Here is a 22289-nt window from a genome sequence, read left to right on the forward strand (position 1 = left end):
TATCTCCCGCGCTTCATGGCTGCGTGTGGGGCATGTTCTGTATATAAATACATTTAATATTATCGTTACTGCCACACGAATGCTACCACGTAATGGTTTAATTTCCTAAATAATAAATATTCACCCACAGGATAACTAAATGTTGCTTTGCGTTTTACCATGTTTTGTGCGTTGATTACGAATCACAAGTTCGTTTGTATTGAATAAAACTCCAAATTAATTCCAAAGCAATTTTTGACTTTCCTACTTGTGTTCAATATTTAAAAAAAACACACACTTATGGAACATTTAAGAAGTTTTTGTAATTTTCAAATAAAAGCTATTTACAGTTCTTCGGTTTTTGTACAAAGGGAAATAATACAGTTTTTTAGGTCCAATGTTCATTTAAGTTATTTTTTCTATTTTTGTGTAAAATAAATAAATTAATTAATCCGGTGATTTCATCTGCGTTAAGTTTGGAATACCCACATATGTAGAAGTTTATATTTGATTTGTTATGTCCTCGGAACTCTTCATTGTAGCGAAGTAAAATACCTATAAATACCGGTTTAACTTTAATCATAGGGTTTTTATCTTCAACAAAAAGTTTCGACGTATCGGTCTATTAGTTTTTGTCCGTTGACCGTACGAAAAAATCCTGAACTCATTTACAAACATGTAAAAAGAACGGCCTCGAGTCATTGAGTTAAATGTACTACGTACCCTCCAGTTGATAATTTTCTATTTCTAAGTTCTTTTATTTAAAGTCATTTAAAAATCATGTATGTGATTTCGAGTCAGGATTTCTAAATACCATCCATAATTACCTTTAAATTTATTTGTAATTATTATCTACTTTCTGTCACGTGACTGTTGCACTTTTTAGAAAAGACTGAACAACAAATACACTTGAGACATGAACCGTGTTTATTAAATTCTAAAGTATTCTATAGCGTCGATAGACACGGTAAAGTGAATGTGTGCCGCAGCTCATCTTGAGACATTATGTCGAAGTCACGCTTGTACAGAAATAACAGTCTTCTCGCCATTATATTTGCGGCAGAAATAGGTTCACTATTGGCCTACAACGTGAATTAGGTAGATAAGTAGAGGAAGATATGTAAGAAAATAAAGCGATAAAATAAAGCATGGCAATAAAATAAAACACGATATTTAGGTAACAATAGTCTAAGAATCCGGGTGGCATTACCCGTATCAGATCATTTTCATCATGTATAAATCTTCTGTCGTAAACAGTATGTACTACGCCCTTTTTCGCACACTTTATTTTTTCAATATAAAATATACCTATATTTGTGCTTAGGTAGGTTTTAGTGATGCAAATTGTTCCTCTAGGTTAGTAGAAAACCTATATTTATATTATTAAGCTGGGTATTAAAATTATAGACAATTACAAGGAATAACTATTTGGTATAAGTGTGTAGGTAGATAATAAAAATAAAAAGTAAAATGTAGGTACTTTAAAACAATTAGAGCATAATATCGGGATTTGTGTAGTATTTCTTTGCTGTTTTTTTATTTATCACTCACAAAATAGAGATGAATGGATTATTGTTTAAAAAACTAAATCAAACGCACATTAGCCGTGACTTAAACTAAACAGTAAAAGAATATAATTGATTGTACTGTGGGGTTCTTTTTATTATATTTCTATAAAAACTCATATATTTATAAGCGTGGTGTTGTTTTTACTATATCTGTATAATAGTTAATACACAGCTACCAATGTGCCATTTGTAACATGCTATATCAGTTACCCCACCATATTTTACAATGAGATTAGTTCCGTCTACAAAGAAGGCTTGCGGAGAGCACTAGCGGCGGTAGGCAGCGGCTTAGCTCTGCACCTGGTATTGCTGACGTCCACGTGCGTCGATTATCAATCACCATCAGGTGGGTCATATATGTAGTTATCTGTCTAAAATGGCAATAACAAAAGTTATTTTATTTTTCTACTTTTTAAATCGACTTGCTATTATAGCGTGTATTTTATTTCCATCAATCATTTCTTTTATGAATGTTTACGTATACCCTTAAATGGTAGACAAGAACTCTTTTATGTTGATTAAGAGAATACATTTACCATCGTCCCATAGATTGTGTGTACATAATCTGTGTAATTAACATATCTTTTTATTAGCTGGTGATTTTAGTCATGATAATATACTAAAGTAGCGAAATGATTACATTGTGATGAGTCATTGATACGTCTGCAAATTTTCAAGTTATTTTGACGTTACCTCGCATAAAAAGGAAGGTTATTTGAACGCAATTTGTGATTATTTATTAAAATGCTATATTCCGTTAAATTAAAAAAAAAACTGTTGACGTTGAGGTTTACTTGAATCTTGTTTGTAAAAGGATTCTTTTACCGTTATATTACCAGTTCTGAGTAATCAAACTGACGTGTCTTATTGAAATTCGTAAGTAGAATTTAGTAAAGGATACCAGGAAAAACTTCAGAAAGCCACGCTACTAAAAGATAGTCACTCAAGGAAAGTAGACCGATATTTCCTATTTTTGGACTTTGACAAACAATAAATTCACGCGTGTCACTATGAGTGGGTTCTATATAAAATAACCACTCAGTTAAACATATACATAAATATTGTTGTGTAAAACTATCTTAGCAGTAATGTGTCGATTGATTATAATTTCCACACCTTGATGAGGAGCGCTAGATACAATAATGAAATAAGAGACGAAATCCAATACCCATTGTTAGTCTGTTTAGCCAGTCAGCAGCGTTCAATAATAATGCTGTCACGTGTATAACAGGTTTCATCTATACAACTTCCGTTTGCGTACTGCATCCCTTCAACACGTGGTAGCTAAGTTAAGCTTTGTTCATTCTTACAGTGTTAATTAGGTTCATAATCCAAGCATTGTTTTTTTTCTTTGATAAGTACCTACTTTTTGTTTATTAAAAACTCACCGGTGGACTATTTAGTGGATTTTAAGCCATCAGTGGAATATAATGTTTATTTATTTATTGCTTAGGTGGGTGGGTGAGCTCACGGCCCACCATGTGTTAAGTGGTTATCGGATCCCATAGACATTTACAACATAAATGCCGCCACATACCTTGAGATATAAGTTCTAAGGTCTCAGTATAGTTACAACGGTTGTCCTGTGGTCTCAGTATGGTCTCAGTATAGTTACAACGGCTACCCCGTGATATTGCTCGGTAAACGGACGGCGACGGTCCGAATGTTCTTGTTCAGAACTATACAAGTGCAATATGCAAGCTAACTTGAAAATGTCGTAAGAGAGATTCAGGCATCTGTCAAATATCTTGCGTTGTATGATGGCTACCTGCCACAGCCCCACTCTTTAAACCGAAACGAATTACTGCTTCACGGCAAAAATAAGCATGGTGGTGGTACCGCACACCCATGCGGACTCAAGAGGTCCTACCACCAGTAGAGATGACACACAATATGTAACATTACTTTCTATAGTAATCGAGTGTTTCATTTTATTACATTAATAAAGTGCTTTAAAGTAATAATCGAGAAACTACAGATTAACTATTTCAAACAGTTTTTATGGTGGTGATCCATGACAGTTCCACCATGTTGGCCTGCTTCCGGTTGGTGAGGTCGGCGCGCATTGACCGCGCCTACTCGTAAATTAACTACCTATCTGACTTTCAAATACTAAGTATTTGCATTAGATTAACTGATTACATAAAAGTCATTGAAAAAGGTTGTTGTCATCCAGTCATTTTAAAACATAGTTTTAAAAGAAATATATTCTTAGATTATTAAAATAAAATGTCAAATTTATCATTCACGTTCGTTTCTGTAATAAGCAGTACTTTTGTACTGACTATGTAAATCCTGTAAATACAAGGTTAGTTGTTTCAAAGAAACTTGTATTTGGTAATATTAAGTAATAATTCGGTTTGAAGTAGTTCGAATAATAAGGCATAATGTTATAATGGCAAATCGATTTTCCATTGAGATGGATTTACTGCATCGCAATGTCAAATTGAAACATACTTTCATTTGATTTCAACGGTTGGCTGAACGAAGTAATGACGACTATACAGGCAATAATAGTAATTGCTTTTACATTGAAGGAATACTATTACTGAAGGAATACTGATTAAAATAGTGCAGTACTAATGCAAAGAGTTTCCTTATAGTGAATTTCGCCAAAAAAAATAATGTTGATAGTGCGTATCCGATCTATTTTAATAAAGCTTTAAGTATTTTTCACACAAAAGGAATCAAATCGCCTTAAATGGTTTTCTCGTAAGTACTACCAAATCCAAGAGGCGATCAAGAATTACGTACTTTTTGATCACAAATGGAAATTAAATACTCAATTTATTGTTTCTGCTTACACAAAACGTATTTCTAATCTATGTACATACATACGTTTTCTTTTCGGTTTTCTTTTCTTTTTTTACAGCATAAACATCCAATACAATGATAAACAATATTAATAAATAATCAATTTAGATAAAAAAAGTTATTCTTGAAATATTTTTTTTGTTATTAATCAAAGTTGATAAAGGTTGGCGTATTTATCAAGGTTTCCATGACCAAAGTTGTTTTGGAAAAGTATGCTGAAGTACTAGCTAGAAGTGAAACCATAACTAATCGAATAACACGAAAAAACGTTTCGTACGTGTCTGGTTATAATAAAGTTTGCGTGCGTGAATTAGTATTTTGTGTAACATGCAATGTAAAGTGAATTATTTTAATGCTGAATAAGCAACTCATATCGGTTTTTAGTTTTAATAAAAGTGAAATATTTTATTTACAAAACTTTAGTTCTGTTCTTTTCTCGCTTTTGTTTAAACTTATTTGCTGGGTCATTATTGACTTTTCCCGCCAGCGTAGACTTCACGTGTCCCTGTACCTACTGATACGGTTCTCGTACGATACGAGAGTCGGCAGGTCTAATAAAATTTGGAGCAGCAGGAATAGTTAATATGTGGCAACTTACAGAGTTCCAAACTGACACTAGGCCGGGAGTTTACTTACTGGCGGTAGGAGATCTAGTGAGCCCACATTGATAAATACAATCACCATGGTTAACTCTGCCGTGAAGCAGTAATGTCGTAAAGTCGGTTTGTAAGGTGAGGCAGCCGTTGTACTGTAAAACTGAGATTTAGACCTCATGTCTAAAGGTGACTTGGCGTGTTGATGTCTACGGGCTCCGGTAACCAGGTGAGCTGTGAGTTCGTCCACTCATCTAAGCGATAAAAGCTACTAGACTAATTCACATTAAGAGGCTCATATGATCCGAGCTTTCTGGCTCAGCCCCTTGTATCTAATACTATGTACAGTATGTACCTACATACATGTATAAAAATCAGTACTTTGGACGCTTTTGTGAGACAGGGCCCGATCCGTCCATACCTGCATTAGTATCTCAAAATTGATCCAATGTGCTTTGAGTAAGCGCTTTTTATCACATTACACGTATATTTGAATATAGTGGGATACCTATGCGAGCGTATTCTCGATTTCTTGCCTAAGAAACAAAAATAATTGGTGAGCAAATAAAATTTGATATAGAATTGATATCGCATTAAGTCATTGATGGAGTTCAGTAATCACGTAAGATGGGTCGTGAATTCTAGTGCAAAAGTCCAATGGTCGGTTTTGTCACTGAAAGCCAATCTCTTACACACTTCAAGACCTAAGGCAGAAAAGACAAACAGCAATGGATCTACTTATTAATATTAAATAGTACACGTTTTTTATTCAGTTACATTATGAAATATGCGTTAGATATAAAGATATACATTTGTATTGTTCGAACGAATTTAAAACTTGTCTGGCGGGTAAGATTATACTGGAAGTCTGTGTAAAGCAATAAAGAGGAGCTACAAAAAATACTAAACTCATTCATAAAACATGTCATTGTATCCAGGCGCACGTGCTTTTCGGGACGAGGGAGCACCGCCATTGCAAACACGACCTGCATTGAGCAAACAATACGGATATTTCTACGGAATGATTTATACTGTATATTATTCTAAATGAAATAAAGGAATGCTTAGATCAAGTAAAAGTAATGTGAACTAAAAATCGTACAGTCTTGAATTTGGTTTGCTGCCAATTTTCACGCAAAACAACTGTTAAGTTCAATGTCGAGTCGGATGTACGAAGCTGTTTTTTTGTTTTTGCTGTTTTTGGGCGCGAGAGCACATGTGGAAGATTCAATGATACTGTCACTCAAGTTTAGTCAACGAGTTTCTAAGAGCATTGGACATACCTATCTACTTTTAAGTTTTAATACACATGTTTGTAACAAAGGTCACTGGGAACTGGCACAGACTTTTATTGTTCTTTATAAGACTTCTAAATTGAGCGAAAGGTATCATGTTACTGTTTCTCCCGGTGAAATCTTGTAAGTGTTCTCACAAGCGTCTGGCAAAAACGTTAGTGCGTATCTACTACATATCGTTAATTGTATTGAAATATGCAAGGTGCATCTCGCAACTATAGGTCGAGAATTGGGTGTATGTTTGAGTCACGCCGCGGCTTCGGTGGCAAACTGCCAATACTGTCGAGGCTGACTTAACAGTGGATGAGGAATACATACCATTACGCCATCAAGAATAAAACCGGTTTGTAAAAAATATTTTATATACATACATAAATTTAACGCAATAAGTAGGAGGTTACGTTACGATAGCTTGGCAAAACTCGGGGCTCAGATAAAAAATATATATATTTAAATCTAATAGAGGTTTAAATTTATTTTGAAAACTACACATTCGCTTATTCCTTCATTCAAATCAAATCATTTTTTTTTAAATTCAACATAAATGAAAGTACATATACTTGTTGAACGTCAAAAAGAACTACCGCCAGTTAACAAACTACTAGCCTCCATCCTGAGAAGAACTGGCAAGAAACTTAGCGGGCGTATTTTTTTAATAATTAGGTTATTTTTTTAAATATTAGATTATTTTTAAATATTCATTTTTACAAGAGGTATTATAACGTAACAATTATTGCAATATCGAAATGCCCGGAGCGAGCAATCATTCCTCGTATATGCTAGAAACGAAAAGTCACATGAATTATACAGAATTAAGAAACCAGCGTATTTTAGTGTAAATAGTAATAAAAAGTAATGTAGGTACATTATATTTATATACTTATTTGACTAATGATTTAATCAAATACCTTTGGAATAGTACCAAAAACAAAATAATAAGATAAACTTCGTTTTTGACCCATTGATAGGAGCAATATTACAAATGTGTTTGTTGTTAATTTCAAGATGTTGTATTACCGTTTCTAGTTAATTATCATTACATTAAAACAGGGCTAGCAAGTTTGAAATGGCTAGAAGCCATTGACTTAATTACATCTCGACCAAAATCGTAACTAGCATCACCATTAGTAACGATTGAAATGTTTAGTTCAGAATGAAGTTACAAACATGTTTGTAAATAGCAAAAAGGTTAGTCGACACCACAGGAGACCGAAGAGCTGGCAGCTACCTTGAGCAAAGAATTAGTCTAGCTATTCAAAGGGGGAACGCTGCCAGTATCTTCGGAACCTTGTCTAAAGTGACTCCTTTTAATAATATATTTTAGTTATTAAATTATTATATTTATATTTTATTATTTAATATTATTAATATTAATTCAATATTATTAATTTAGTATTTAATACATCAATATAATATAATATAAAATAACAGGTTTTGTTAATAAAGGATATTTCAAACTAACTGGTTTCAATATCCTCAATGATTTGATAGAAAGTGAACGTGGGTGCTGCTCTGGCGGATTTAACACTTGTTATTCTGTGGTCAAGTAGTTTCATTCATTTAGGTTATGGTGTCGGAGCAGGTTGACCGCCGTCGTACCGGTTAAGCCAATGTCTGCTGCGAAGCAATTATGTTTTTCGTTTTAAAGATTAGGGTAACGATGTAATGTTAAATCTTGGATGTTCACGACAAAAATACTTTGTTTTAACGAAATACACAAACAGTCAAATGCCAAATATGTAGTACCAATGACTAAGTTTTTTTTATTGCTTAGATGGGTGGACGAGCTCATGGCCCACCTGGTTTTAAGTCGTTACCGGAGCCCATAGACATCTACAACGTATATGTCGCTACCTACTTTGAGAGATGAGTTCTAAGGTCTCAGTTTTTACAGTACAACGGCTTCCCCACCCTACAAACCGAAACGCATTACTGCTTCACGGCAGAAATAGGCAGGGCGGTGGTACATACCCGGGCGGACTAACAAGTCGTCCTACCACCAGTTACTGATTACAGTCACCACCACTAGTCTCGACTAATGAGGCGGTCAAAGTCACAAGGGGGTTTTAGTAATTGCGTTCAACGTTCATCCTTTTATCTTAATAACATACTTTATAATACCTACATTGATACCTTTATATCCTTCAAAACGGAATGATTGTTTCGCAGCTGAAATGGTCACGTTATTATTATAAAATGGAGCGGACGTCTAAAATATTTAATATAAATACGTGTTATATTTATTTAAAAAAAAATAATAGACTGTTTCCATAGCTAAATTAGGCTCATACATATTATTATATGTAGTTATTTATTCCACCTTTTAAGCCCGTACTATAACTGGAGCGTGATACAATGATACAATGACGTCAATTCTCTGCATCTCATTTCCTTTACACACATTTGGTTTACAAATTGAATAGATATGACTGACCTTTACAATTGAATCAGATTCTTATAAAAAGACGATCTTGAATATAAGTGTCAAGGAGTTACTTTACAGTTGAGCTATTGCAATTCGTTCGAATTTTTTCACGGCTTTACCATTGTTAGGTCAAAGTAACCTAAACATTTTACTCATTTAATAAACTACGTGTGTTTATGCATAAAATAAACTAGTCAGTTTTTTTTTTAAAGTTGCAATTAAAAAAAAAAGAAATTATTCTCGTCAAACGTACTGACATTCCTGAGGGCTACAATTACTCATCGACATTTACATTACATGAAATTTACGTTGCTGTTTCACCTTCACGATAAATGAATCTCAGTTGTTAGATACCGTACATAAATACCGGCAATTTTGTATTGAATTTTTTTTAAATAGCAATGGCCTCGAGTGTTATACGCGGGATCAACTTGTTTGCGAGTATGAAGATTTCATGAAATCTTATAAAATGTTTGGCACCGGAATCCAGAGCATGCTGACAAACTGCAAACTTAAGCTCATGACGTCTCCAATGTGTTACTAAACTCAATCGATAAAGGTCTCTTAGTCCATATCAGGGCCCATAGTCATGGTCCAGTTCACAGACACAATTATGCTACGGTTTGTAACATTTGATGAATTTGAATTTAGTTGCTGGTTTTTTTTATAACATACATATTTCAAGTAAAAATTAAGGAAGTTGTCAATTCGGGGTGACTTTTTTTCTTGCGGTCAAACGATCTAATTAAGATACACAATCAACCGATTGATGTTTTGGTCGATCGATTTGAAGCCGAAGGGTATGATCTGAATCTGATCTGCCGGCTATTTATCAGAATACACCAATTTTCGATCATGGCATCTGGAGCTATTTATTATTACCCCGACTTCATGACTTCTGATGGGCGACAGAGTTTTAAAGTTGTTAATTAAAAAATAATTAGATAGAATATTTAGTTTTACCATAAAGATGTAGTGGTACAAGGAAAACATCGTTCTATTTCTGAAAAAGATACTGCTGCAGTGTGCGATAGTTTATACATTAATATAATGAGCATTTAAAATAAGAACTTCATGGAAAATCATTTCTGTTGACCTTAATACGATCCTTGCAGCGCATTCAATTATCGATTGGAAAACGCATTACCAATTTTATGCAATTTTTTCGGCAATGTCTAAATTAACAGGCAGCCTAAAGCAACATACCATATTGTCTGAAAAATACAATAAACGAATAAAAAGATAAATATCACAAAAATATTCAGTAACGGTCGCCACGAAAATGAGAATGAGAAAAATAACGTAGAGAATATTTATAATTGACAGATTCAATTCAAATTGCTATAGATTTGCTTGAGTTTTTTCAAAATATCTGATTATACATATTTATTTAAAAGCCACCAGAATATGAAAGAACCTTGCTTCACTATTGAATTTGTTTAAGCTAGTGAAAATATTTTTTTTATTAGAAGCGGGGAAGATCTTTTTAATCTAATGGTGGTAAAAACGAAACTTACTTACTTATTGACTTACATACCTATATACTTGTTGACTCTTATTTTGTCAACAAATCAACTCCAACGAGAACTAGTAATATAAGGAATTGATGTTTAAAATTAGATTAACTAGTTATAACTAGAGAAAATAGTTTATTTCGTTGTTAATTATCAAATTAATTAAACTATGTAATGCATTATAGTTTATTTTTTTAAAATAGATTCATTATATATCATTATTAGTACATATATGTATATCAAATTTTTAAAAGGCGGGTTACCTTTTTTTTATCTACGTATGAAATCGATAAATTCAGACTGATTAAAATACGAAAATCCACGAAATCGGAAACACGCGCTGTTAGAACAAAATGATAGCATGAGTGACATGAGGTGGGTAAACAGTAGCAGTAGTCACTGGCCTTTATCCACAAGCAACAATTTATGTAAGGTTCGCTTATCACGGTGCCGACGAGGTGTCGCCGAATGCCTCTAGAAAGCGATTTCAAGAACAGTTACGCAATCTTCTTCGGCGAGTCAGTTCCATTTCATTACCATCATTTAAAAATAATGATTGTCTTGCGATCCATTATTGCATGACGTTGCATTCGAATGGTGATACTTTATATTCAATGCAAACGACAACTCGTGGGTCAATTACAATTTGTAAAATAAGGAACAATCTCAACATAAACACGTGTAGGTAATATGACACAAATGATTTTTGTTGATCAGTTTTATTTTGCTCGCTTAAGAACACAAGCACTTTTCGGGGCATAGTCACGCCCCTGCCTGCTGTTGAACACTATTTTCAACAATAATAGTTTAAAAAAACTAACGAAATACGCTTTTATAGAAAAAATCTAACTAAAAAATAGAAAATAAATTTGAATTAAAAATAGTGTAAGAAAAAATGATTTTATTGTAAAAAAAGCGAGGGGTACATGATATCAGTAGTTATAAATATTTTATGAACAGATATGAGTAGAAGGGTTATTTTGATAATATCGTAATAAGCAGACCACGCTTTTTTACAATAAAATCATTTTTTCTTACACTATTTTTAATTCAAATTTATTTTCTATTTTTTTGTTGGATTATCTATAAAAGCCTATTTTGTTAGTTTTTTTAAACTATTATTTATTTTTAATTTTTTAGTTGAATTTCACTTTTTTTAATTTTTTTTAATATTGAATTGTCATCGGTCCTTAATAAGTATACCAAATTTCGAGTTAATCCGACGTTTTGAAGGGGGTCAAAATCATGTTCAAAGATTCCGTTACATACTAACATACATACGTCTCAAGCTAATAAAAGCGTATTAAAAAGCATCTGAAGGTAAGCCACAACACAGTTCGTCATCATTGTCACGAACCATTCAGTTCTGGAATTAGCTCCACGGTGTTTCCTAAATGTAATAATATCATCTACAACAAAAATGAAATTTACAAAAAAACTTTGGTATGCGCCAGAATTTATTGCCGATTGTTACGCGGTGAGCGGTTTTGTAGTTTTAAAAAAAACTTTATTTTAATATACACTGAATTTATTTATCCTTTACAAAAATCTGATGTTACACGGACAGAGTTACGATGTTATGAGCTTGAAGATTGATGACGAACTCCTCAGTTTCAAGGAGAAAGAGAATTTATACATGAATAGTATTTACTAAACAATTAGTAAATGAGTCATTTAGACTATGAACCGTATTGGTAAACATATTTAGAATCCGTAAGGACACAATTAGTAAATGACGGAATTTTACCGATGTGAAAGGAATACAATATTAACTAATGTTCTAATTCCAAATGAAGATCTGATGTAAAGTAAACAATATACATATGATTTAGTAACATGAGGAAATAAGTATGTTATATAGTAACATGATTTAGAACTTAAGAACTAAGAGTTAGAGTACATTATGTGTTTATGAGAATTGATATATGACTTAGGTACTAGTGTGAGGGGCATAACATAACACCTCCCCCCTTAAAACAAAGGTTGAGCGTTGGTGCTCGAACTTTGAGAATTAGGATTTTCTGGATTTTCTGGATGTCATCTTCGTCTTCGGAGATGCACGATGTAGGATGACCGATGTTGGTCATTGGAATTGAAACTTGTGTATTTCTTCTTCTTGAAGAATTATCAAAGCAATTGTTGAAAATCTGGATACATCCGCTATTTGACCTTCTTCGGGTCGCAAGTGAGCATGGAAAATTCTTGAAGACTTTGTATAAGATGTATGTAAGCATTGTGATTCCGATCGAGAAATAGATCCATGAAAAACTTGATTCATGTTTCTTCATGAAATTTTGTGTTTTGATTTTCTTAATTTCCTCTGAATATTTGTCAATATGGTGCTTGATTTGTTGTAATGAGTCCAACGGGATCTCATTGATTGGAATTGGAATTAGATGTGGTATTTCAACATTTTTTAATTCTTGGAAACAATCGTCAGTTGTTATATCCGGTGTGACGATTGGATATGTGATGTTTTCATTTGATGATTTAAATGCTGTGAGCGTGCTGTAGCCAGTATGGAGCTTGCAAGATGCTGGCAGCGTTATGATTCCTGATCCATAGAGTTTGTGGTTCGACACTTCACCATTACATTGAAGTACACATTGAGTTACTGTGCTTAATACGTAGAGCCATTTATCACTTTCTAACTGCTGAAACGTTGCTATTTCCGCAGGAAATGATGTGACAGTGCATGATTTAGGAATTGATTTTGATTTTGCTAGCAGGACTTCAAGTTCACATATTGGTCTTGAAGTAGATTCATAGACGACCATATTTTTGCATAACCGTTGTCTTGATGCGAAATTGTTGCAGTTTTCCAACGAACTTGTAGAAATATACTTTTCTTGATTTTGATTAGTGGCTAAGAATATATGCTCTGGTAGGATGGTGGAGTGATATGAGGAATTAGGATGTTGTACAGGGATTGAATAAATATGATATAATTTAAAATTATCGTTTGTAACTAAGGGAAATTCTAAGATGTATACGAGGCGATTTGAGTAAACATAAGCTGATAAGGTAGAAGAATCTAATAAGGTATGAATATTATCTAATGTTACGGATGTGACTAAGCGTTTATTTGTTCTAACATGATTTGACAATAGAAGCTCTTCGTAGAGACGCTTGAGAGAAATTATCGATGGGTGAACAGTATTTGATTTAGCAAAAAGAATACTAGTTAGACAATCGTTTATATCGTTTTCTAAGTTAGTTACTAATTCTAGAATTTGCAGGGAAATTGTGGAAATTTCTTCACTTACTTTAATATCGAATACAGTATTCTTTGTAGTGTTAATATATTCGTTTAGACGATTAATATTTTCATTGATAATTTATTCGTCGTTTGTGATTTTGAATATAGATTGATTAAAGTTTTTGATTGTGGAAGATGTGATTTGTAGTTGTTTTTGCATGAGATTCATTACATCTAATTCTCGTTTTTCTAAAGAATTGATGCATTCATTATAATGTTCAGCATCCTGTGCATCAGGTGTACCGATTAACCATTTCAGAACAGAGCTAAGGCCATCAAACAATTCTCGTTTAACACGTGAATTTTTGCCTAAGTAAAGGTTTAATTTCGAAAGTTCGTTTTTGAATTATAACGATTTTGTATAGAATGTTGAATAAATTTGTAAATTTTGTAAATGTGTAGGTATATAAACATTTTAAAAATCGAACTAATAATAAAACTAATATAAGGATTTGGTAGGGATTGTATAAAATAATTTGTATTTTGGATGGCTGTAAATTGGCCTATCCTGTAAAGAAATATTTCTAACTTAAAAATAGAATATGAAATATAGTAGACTATAATTTTAACATAAATGAATGAATTTTGAAATATTAGAATTTAGGATGAATTATCGTTATTAGGATAAGGTCTAAGACGATTTGAGTGAACTAATTGGGTTTTTCCACCCTTTTTAATTAGGAAATTTTCATTGAAGCCAACACGAACTATTTCGTATGGGCCTTCCCATTTAGGATCTAGATTGTTAGGATTAGGAACTTTTAGCATAACTTTATAACCTATTTTATATTCTACAGAATTCTTAATTTGATTGTCATAGCGTTCTTTCGCTTTTTCTTTCATCTTTTCTAGATTTTGTAAAGCAGTTTCTCTAGAGACCTTTAAACGTTCGTTTAAGTCTTTTAAATAATCGCAAGCTGTGTAATCAGAGATTGGTTTTAGCGAGTAGAACGGACGAGGCTTAAAACCAAATAAAAGTTCATGAGGAGTGTAACCCGTGGAAGAGTTAACTGAGGTATTATGACATAAAATAGCGAGAGGGATGATTTGGTCCCAATTTTTATGACGACGATTGCAATACATGCGTATATGATCTCGAAGAGTCGCATGGAATCGTTCGAGAGCGCCATTTGTTTGAGGATGATATGCTGTATTGAATGTGTGATTACATCCGAGAAATTTTGTTAGTTGTTTAAGAACGTTATTGGTAAATTCGGTACCTTGGTCCGAATGAAAACGCTTTGGAACACCGAAGTGTTGGCAGAAATGTAAGATTTGTTTAGCAATAGTGACTGCTTCTTTGTCAGGAATAGGATATGCTTGAACAAATCTTGTGAGATCGTCTTGCAACGTTATGACATATTTATTATTATTATCACTAATTTCTGAGTATGAGACTAAATCCATTGATATACGCTCAAATGGTTCAGTAGATTGAGAGGTTATGACCATAGGTGCTTTAAAAGACTTACGTTGAATTTTATTTCGTTGGCAAACGACGCATGATTCTATGTATTCTTTAATGTCGTTTGTCATTCCTTTCCAGAAATATTCATCACGAATTTTTCTAGTTGTTTCTAGGATTCCACGATGTCCTGATAGAGGTTCATCGTGATAGGTTTTTAGAATATTAGGAATTTCTTCGGGCTTAGGATAACATATTTTATTTTCACAAATTATAATTTTACAATTGTATGATTCAGCGATGTATGAAGATATATAAAATTGTTCGTTGATTTCTAGTTTACACGTATTATCATTTTTATGATCTGGAACGTACAATGTATCGATTTCATGTTTTTGGAGACATGAGAGAAGAGATTTAAAATAACTTTCAGAATCCCAAGGATCGAAGTGTCTGGGTCTAGTGCATGTAAAGAATAAATTTTGATTATGATTTGAATTTAACAAATATACTTCGTATAGAGATCTTTGATTTTCTAAAAATGATTCAGTTTGTGAACATAAACTGATAGCTTCATGAAATAGATTATTTTGTGAAGGAGGTTCACATGACATAGGAATAAATATATTTTTGTGCTTAACATCTAACAATTGATCTGGAGACATTTTAGTAAAAGAAGTATTTATATTGGTACGATCTAAGGATTTGTAATGTTCAAAATTTATTTGTAGATAATCGTCTTGATCATCTTGACTTAAATCTATTACGTTAGAGTTCATAATAGCTGGACGAGACAGAGCGTCCGCATTAGTATTCATTTTTCCTGCTTTATAAACTATCTCGTACTCGTATTCTTCGAGCTTGAGACGCCATCTTACAAGACGACTGCCTGGATCTTTGATTGAAAATAACCACGTCAGAGGTTTGTGGTCTGTAACAATTTTGAATCTTCTTCCGAAGAGATAAGGTCTGAAATGTTTAACTGCCCATACTATGGCAAGCAACTCTCTTTCTATAGTTGAATAATTAGACTCGGCTTTATTTAAAGTACGTGAGGCATATGCGATTGGCAAATCTTTGCCAATATCTCCCTGTGAGAGGATAGCACCAATAGCATGTAACGATGCATCGGTAGTTAATACGAAATCTTTGTTGAAATCGGGATATTGAAGAATTGGAGTCATGGTTAAAATTTCTTTACATTTATCGAATGCTGACTGTTGATCTTTACTCCATATAAATGGAACATCTTTCTTGAGTAAGCTCGTTAAAGGTTTAGTGATTTTGCTAAAGTTAGGTATAAATCTACGATAGTATCCTGCGAGACCTAAGAATGATTTTATATCTTTACACGATTTAGGAATAGGAAAGTTTTTAACTGCTGAAACCTTTTCTGGATTTGGTTTCACGCCTTGATTTGTGATGATGTGACCTAGATAGGCAACTTCTTTGCGCATAAATTCACACTTGTCGGGTTGAATTTTGAGACCATATTTACGGAGTCGCTCTAAGACTTCAGTTAGTTTTTGTTCATGTTCCTGAAGACTAGAAGCAAAAACGACTATATCATCTAAGTACACGAAACAACGCTCTCCCTGCAATCCGTACAGAACGCTATCCATAGCGCGTTGGAAAGTAGCTGGAGCATTTTTGAGTCCAAAGGGCATTCTTAAAAATTCATAGTGACCATAAGGAGTACTGAATGCTGTCTTAGGAATATCCTTTTCATCAAGTTCAATTTGGTGAAAACCTGATGCTAAATCTAGGGTAGTAAAATAAATAGAATGACCTAACTTGTCTAGGATATCGGTGATGTTTGGCAAAGGGTAACTATCTCCAATAGTGATTTCGTTTAATTTCCTGTAGTCTATAACTACACGCCATTTCTGTTTACCAGAAGCGTCAGACTTTTTAGGGACAACCCAAATGGGGCTGCTCCATGGAGATGAACTAGGTTGAATAATTTTTTGGTCTAGCATTTTTTCAACTTGAGATTTTACCTCTTTTTGATGAACAAAAGGAAACCTATACGTTTTGGTATTAATCGGAATGTCAGAAGTAGTAGGAATTGAATGTTTTGTATTGTTACTAAAAGACAGAGGTTCGTCTTCTAAATAAAAGATATCTGAAAATTTTGAAATAATTTTGTCTAGAGAATTTAGTTCTTCGTTATTTAAATGGTCAGTTCTCACGAGTTGACGAACTTTATCTCGTTTATCGTGGACACCATTATTTAATGAGTTTGTAAAGTTTATTTGTGAATTAGCATTATTTGAGTTATTAATTAATGATAACGATTTAGTTTCTACTAATGGTAATGATGTAAGCGTCTTATCACGGTCGCTTGAGTTGACACAAGTTATGAGGAATCTTCCATTGGAAACTGAGATAAGTGCATTCGGTATGGTCAACTCTTTGTCTAGGGATTGTTTTTCGACGAACGCGTTACCATTACATATGTCTTTTGTAAAACAAGCGATCACCGTTTCAGATCGCTTTCCTAGAACTTGTTTACAATCCGACGGTGACTCATCTTTATCACCGAGAGTTGTTAACTTGTAATTTTTGTCTTTAAGACGCATGGTCTTAGATTGAACATAAATGGTAGCATTGAATTTGTTCATAAAATCGTTACCTAAAATACCATCTACACTGATATTTAAGTTAGCAACGTGAAATTTGAATTTTGATAGATTATCGAGGGACAGTCGTGCTGTACCAAAACTACGAATGGTAGAGTTAGTTCCAGATATTCCCACAATAGACACGATGTTCGATTCATCTAGAGGGGCTGTACCTATTTTGTCTTTATTAATAACAGAAATAGCAGCGCCTGTGTCGATAAGAAGGGTTACTGGTTGTCCTTCGATGTGAAACTTACAATAAAGTAGATTTTCTGGGGGTACATTGAATGAAGATATTATGTAAGTTTCTGTGCTAGTTTGACTCTTTGAGCTAGGAGTCGATTTTGAATGAGAATTCAAATTAATGATTTCGTTAGATTTAGGATTTGATTTAGAATTCGATTTAGAGTTAGATTTAGATTTTGATTTAGAATTAGAATTTGATTTTGAGTTTCGTTTAGAACTCGATTTAGAATTTGATTTTGTGATTTTGTCAAGAGGTTCTGATGATTTTTGAGTTGAAAAAGCTTTAGGGTCTACAAAGGTCTCGAAGTCACTGTCTTCAGTTTGAGTCGCAACGTCACAAAGTTGTCTCCGATAGACTGCTGAACTATGTGAGTTACTGCTCTCGAACTGAGGGGTGAAAATAGTTGTTTGTTCCCGATGAACTGAATTAACAACATTATTTTCTGTGACCTGAGTTTGATTTTTATAGTCTAAAGCCTTTTTCCCATTGCGTTTATTAAATTGATTTGAAACGTCGTTTGATTTAGTATTGGGCTTTAAATATTCGCGGTTTCCGAAGCATTGCCCGTGAGTTCGGCCGCCTGCGAGTTTAAATTATTAATTTTGATTGAGTTGTGATCATGTTTATTTCTTTGATTATATTGTCTCTTACGACATTCTTGAATTAAATGACCAGGCTTCTTGCAATAGTTACATGATTTTAAGGGAGTTGAAACATTATGGTTGCCAGAGTTTGGTTGTGGAGTTCGAATATGTCTGCATTGACCATGATTTTGATATGGAACTGTGCTAGGGCTCATATTAAAAAGTTTTTGTCTAGCACTGTTCATATTTCGAATTTTCTCTTCCTGTATAGCAAAATTTCCGGCGTCAGTTAGATTGTTGAAATCTTTGGTTCTAAGCATTACGCCTATGTCAGAGTTTAAGCCGTTAATAAAAACATTGAGAGCTGTTTCCTCAGCAGTAATTTTACGTCCTTCTAGGGTGTTATCGTTATATTCGATACACAGTTTTTCTATTATTTTACTTCGACAAAGATTCACGCGAAGAAAATAGTCAGTTACAGTTTCTTTTGATTGTTGAAACATAGATTGTAGTTCTAACATAAGATGTCCTAACGTTTTGGTTTGAGAAAACTTTTGTATTAGGAAGCATTTTAAGTCAGACCATGTTGAAAACTGTTTGGCATGAACGTCTGATGAACTTGGCCCTGTGATTTTATTTAACGCGTATATTAAAAGTACCATCTGTTGTTGAACAGAAGCTAAACTAAACGCGGAGTCGCATGATCTGATAAATCGATACACTTGGCTAGGAGATGATGTATTGAATTCTGGTATTAATTGTAAGAGTGTAGCAATCGTAATTTCTAAAGCCATATTTTTGTTTTCTGCGCTAAACATTTTGAATGGCTTGATTTAAGATAATATATGATTTAAGAAATAATGAAAAAAAATCTACCAAAAGTCGCGAATTTGATTTGATTTATGATGATTTAAGATGATTAAAGATTTAAGATTTGATTTAAGATTTTGTTCAATATATATGATTTAGGAAAGAGATTTAGGAATGTGTAACAGATTAAGGATTAAGGATGAATTCAGAGCATATAAAAACCACTTACCACAGTACAATAAAAATTAGATTCTGCATGTGGGCTCTCGTCTGTTCGGCGAAGTTATTTCAAAAGCCTTCAGCTACCGTGCTTGATTCACGTCGTCTTGCGGTTGCTGGCTGCTGCTGGGCGATGTGTGTCCCGTAGTTGCTGCTGCTGCTGTTGCTTGGCGATGTGAGTTCCGTCGCGATGCGGTGATGCACGTTAAAACTTCGTCTTGGCGATATTTCTATGCGGAATCCTACCGACTGCGCCAAATTTGTTACGCGGTGAGCGGTTTTGTAGTTTTAAAAAAAACTTTATTTTAATATACACTGAATTTATTTATCCTTTACAAAAATCTGATGTTACACGGACAGAGTTACGATGTTATGAGCTTGAAGATTGATGACGAACTCCTCAGTTTCAAGGAGAAAGAGAATTTATACATGAATAGTATTTACTAAACAATTAGTAAATGAGTCATTTAGACTATGAACCGTATTGGTAAACATATTTAGAATCCGTAAGGACACAATTAGTAAATGACGGAATTTTACCGATGTGAAAGGAATACAATATTAACTAATGTTCTAATTCCAAATGAAGATCTGATGTAAAGTAAACAATATACATATGATTTAGTAACATGAGGAAATAAGTATGTTATATAGTAACATGATTTAGAACTTAAGAACTAAGAGTTAGAGTACATTATGTGTTTATGAGAATTGATATATGACTTAGGTACTAGTGTGAGGGGCATAACATAACACGATTATAAGAACTTACCACCAGATGGGTTGTATGGTCTTTTTTATATGAATAGGTGAACGAACCACGGCTCAAGATGTGCAATAAAAATCATAGTTAAAGTACTTTTATACTGGTTATCATCTAATATTAGACACGCTTTAAAATGTACAACTTGTGATAAATTCAGTCATGTGTATTATTTTATAATCCACCGGTTTAATTAATATTCTTCTTCCTAGTCAGTATCGCTCTTGACTGAGTGGTCGTGGTCATCACTTCAGGTGTTGGTGGTAAGCTTCACAACATACCGCCATTCCTCTCTGGCGGCCGCCCTCATCGGACATTCAGCAGAAATAACAGCAGAAATGGAGTTGCCTTCTTTATTCCAAAGAATCTAAGGAATATTGTAATGGAGTACGAGCACTTAATTAACAACCACCACATTAGATTAATGTTTAATGTTTTCAACAGAAAATGGCATTTCTGCTCTGCAACTGTCGGGCAGAGAAGAAAGTGGTTTCTCAACAAAAGTATTTATAGTATCCTGACCTTTAGATTGATTTCGTTCACAGCGTCTACGTCTTGTCTAATATACTTGATGTCATATAGGTGTCATTAGAGGATAGGTTTGAGAGGATAGTTCGAAGTCACCTTTATAAGTAAGCACTATTCAATTCACGATTCGTATTTGGTAAGTTTCACGCTGACACTCTTCTTAGCTATTAATTACTCTTTAAGAACTATTTATAATTAGTGAAGAGTCAAAGAATGAGTCGTCTACCAAATAGTATACTACCACGAGTGTGATGACAACACTATTTTGTATTACAAGACAAGCCGTGAAACGTATTAAAAAAATCTGTTTACCATCATACATTTTTGTCAACTGATACGACGCGGCCATCAAATTTTAGGAGTTTAGGCCGTCCCTTTTTTTCAACAATGTGGTATCGCTGCACCGCTTTCGGTGGCGTCTGTGCTTGTCTGCGTGTGACTCACATATCGTTGATTGGTCCATCCGGCTCTCTCTGTGAGATATCTCGATTCTAACAAGCCATATGTTTTATGTTGTTTTTTTTTATCTTATTGTTTTATGACTTTACTCTCAGCTGTCATTTGTAGCAACTGTATTATCTAACGTCCAAACGAAGCGACTTTAAAATTTAGGTCACTTAATTTGTTTAATTAAATTAGTTAAATCATAACAAAGAATTTAGATTATTGGATCTATTTAAAGCTGCGGCTAACGTTCCCGGTATAGCTGATGTCCATGAGCCACGCTGACTATTTACTATCAGGTGCAAAATATGCTAGGCAGCTTGCGGTGGCATTTCTTAAGCATATGATGTCTTTGGTATCGCTAGAATTCTTGCCCGGTTCAAACAGCCCTTTATTTTCTTTAGGTCTACTTTTGACAGGAATGAAATTCTAGATGCGTAACGTGGGCTTATAACGTGTCACTGTGAAGTTACTAAAATATTGGCATTGATAATCGCATCGGTCATTGTTTGTCAAACTTGCAATCTAATAAAAATAAAAGCAATATTATGTATGTAAATCTTGGAATATTTCGTAACATTTTTACTTCATTCAATTCAAAATTGTTCGTGACACTGAATTCTAACCATGCATTTTTGTGAGTATTGCATTCTTTTTTTTGTAATTGTAATGATTTGGAAACTTACATTTCTATAACCACTCCAGATAGTGGTTGCGTGTAAAGCTATTTCTACTCAATGTTTTAACAGATGAAATATAATTAAATATTACTGGAATTTTGCCCCGGGCTCTATAATATTTTGCTATTCGCTAGTTTCTATTAATCTATCAAGCTTTATTATGCACAAGATATTGATTTCGACCTTTCAGAAGTCGCCGTCGGTATTGACGTAGTAGTATAAAGTATTATATATGCAAATAACTAAGATATTTAACAAGAAATTCATTACTTGGCACTTTGCAATTGTGTCGCAGGGCACACAAAGCAACGGTTTTCTTAGTCCGGATGAACAATCAAGGTACGATTGTTTACTAAAAAAAAGGGTGCGTGTAGTTATGTACGCGAGTAAGAAGTTATACTTTATTTTTATTACATTTATTTCTTTTTTTTTAATTTAAATTTTAATCAATTTGAAAAAAATCGATTAAACAACATCCTCAAACACGCATATTGGATATCCCTTTTCTTGACATCGTATAAATTCGGTAATTCTCGGT

The 22289-nt window shown here is 33.6% G+C and overlaps 1 pseudogene; it reads right to left on the reverse strand.

Annotated features, from left to right (window-relative positions):
* Positions 1-11938: 11938 nt before the first annotated feature.
* On the reverse strand, positions 11939-13768 carry LOC149502938 (uncharacterized; annotated as a pseudogene).
* Between the last annotated feature and the right edge of the window lie 8521 nt (positions 13769-22289).

This window comes from Bombyx mandarina, chromosome 05 (genome assembly GCF_030267445.1).
Source record: "Bombyx mandarina strain Sakado chromosome 05, ASM3026744v2".
Classification (NCBI taxonomy): domain Eukaryota; kingdom Metazoa; phylum Arthropoda; class Insecta; order Lepidoptera; family Bombycidae; genus Bombyx; species Bombyx mandarina.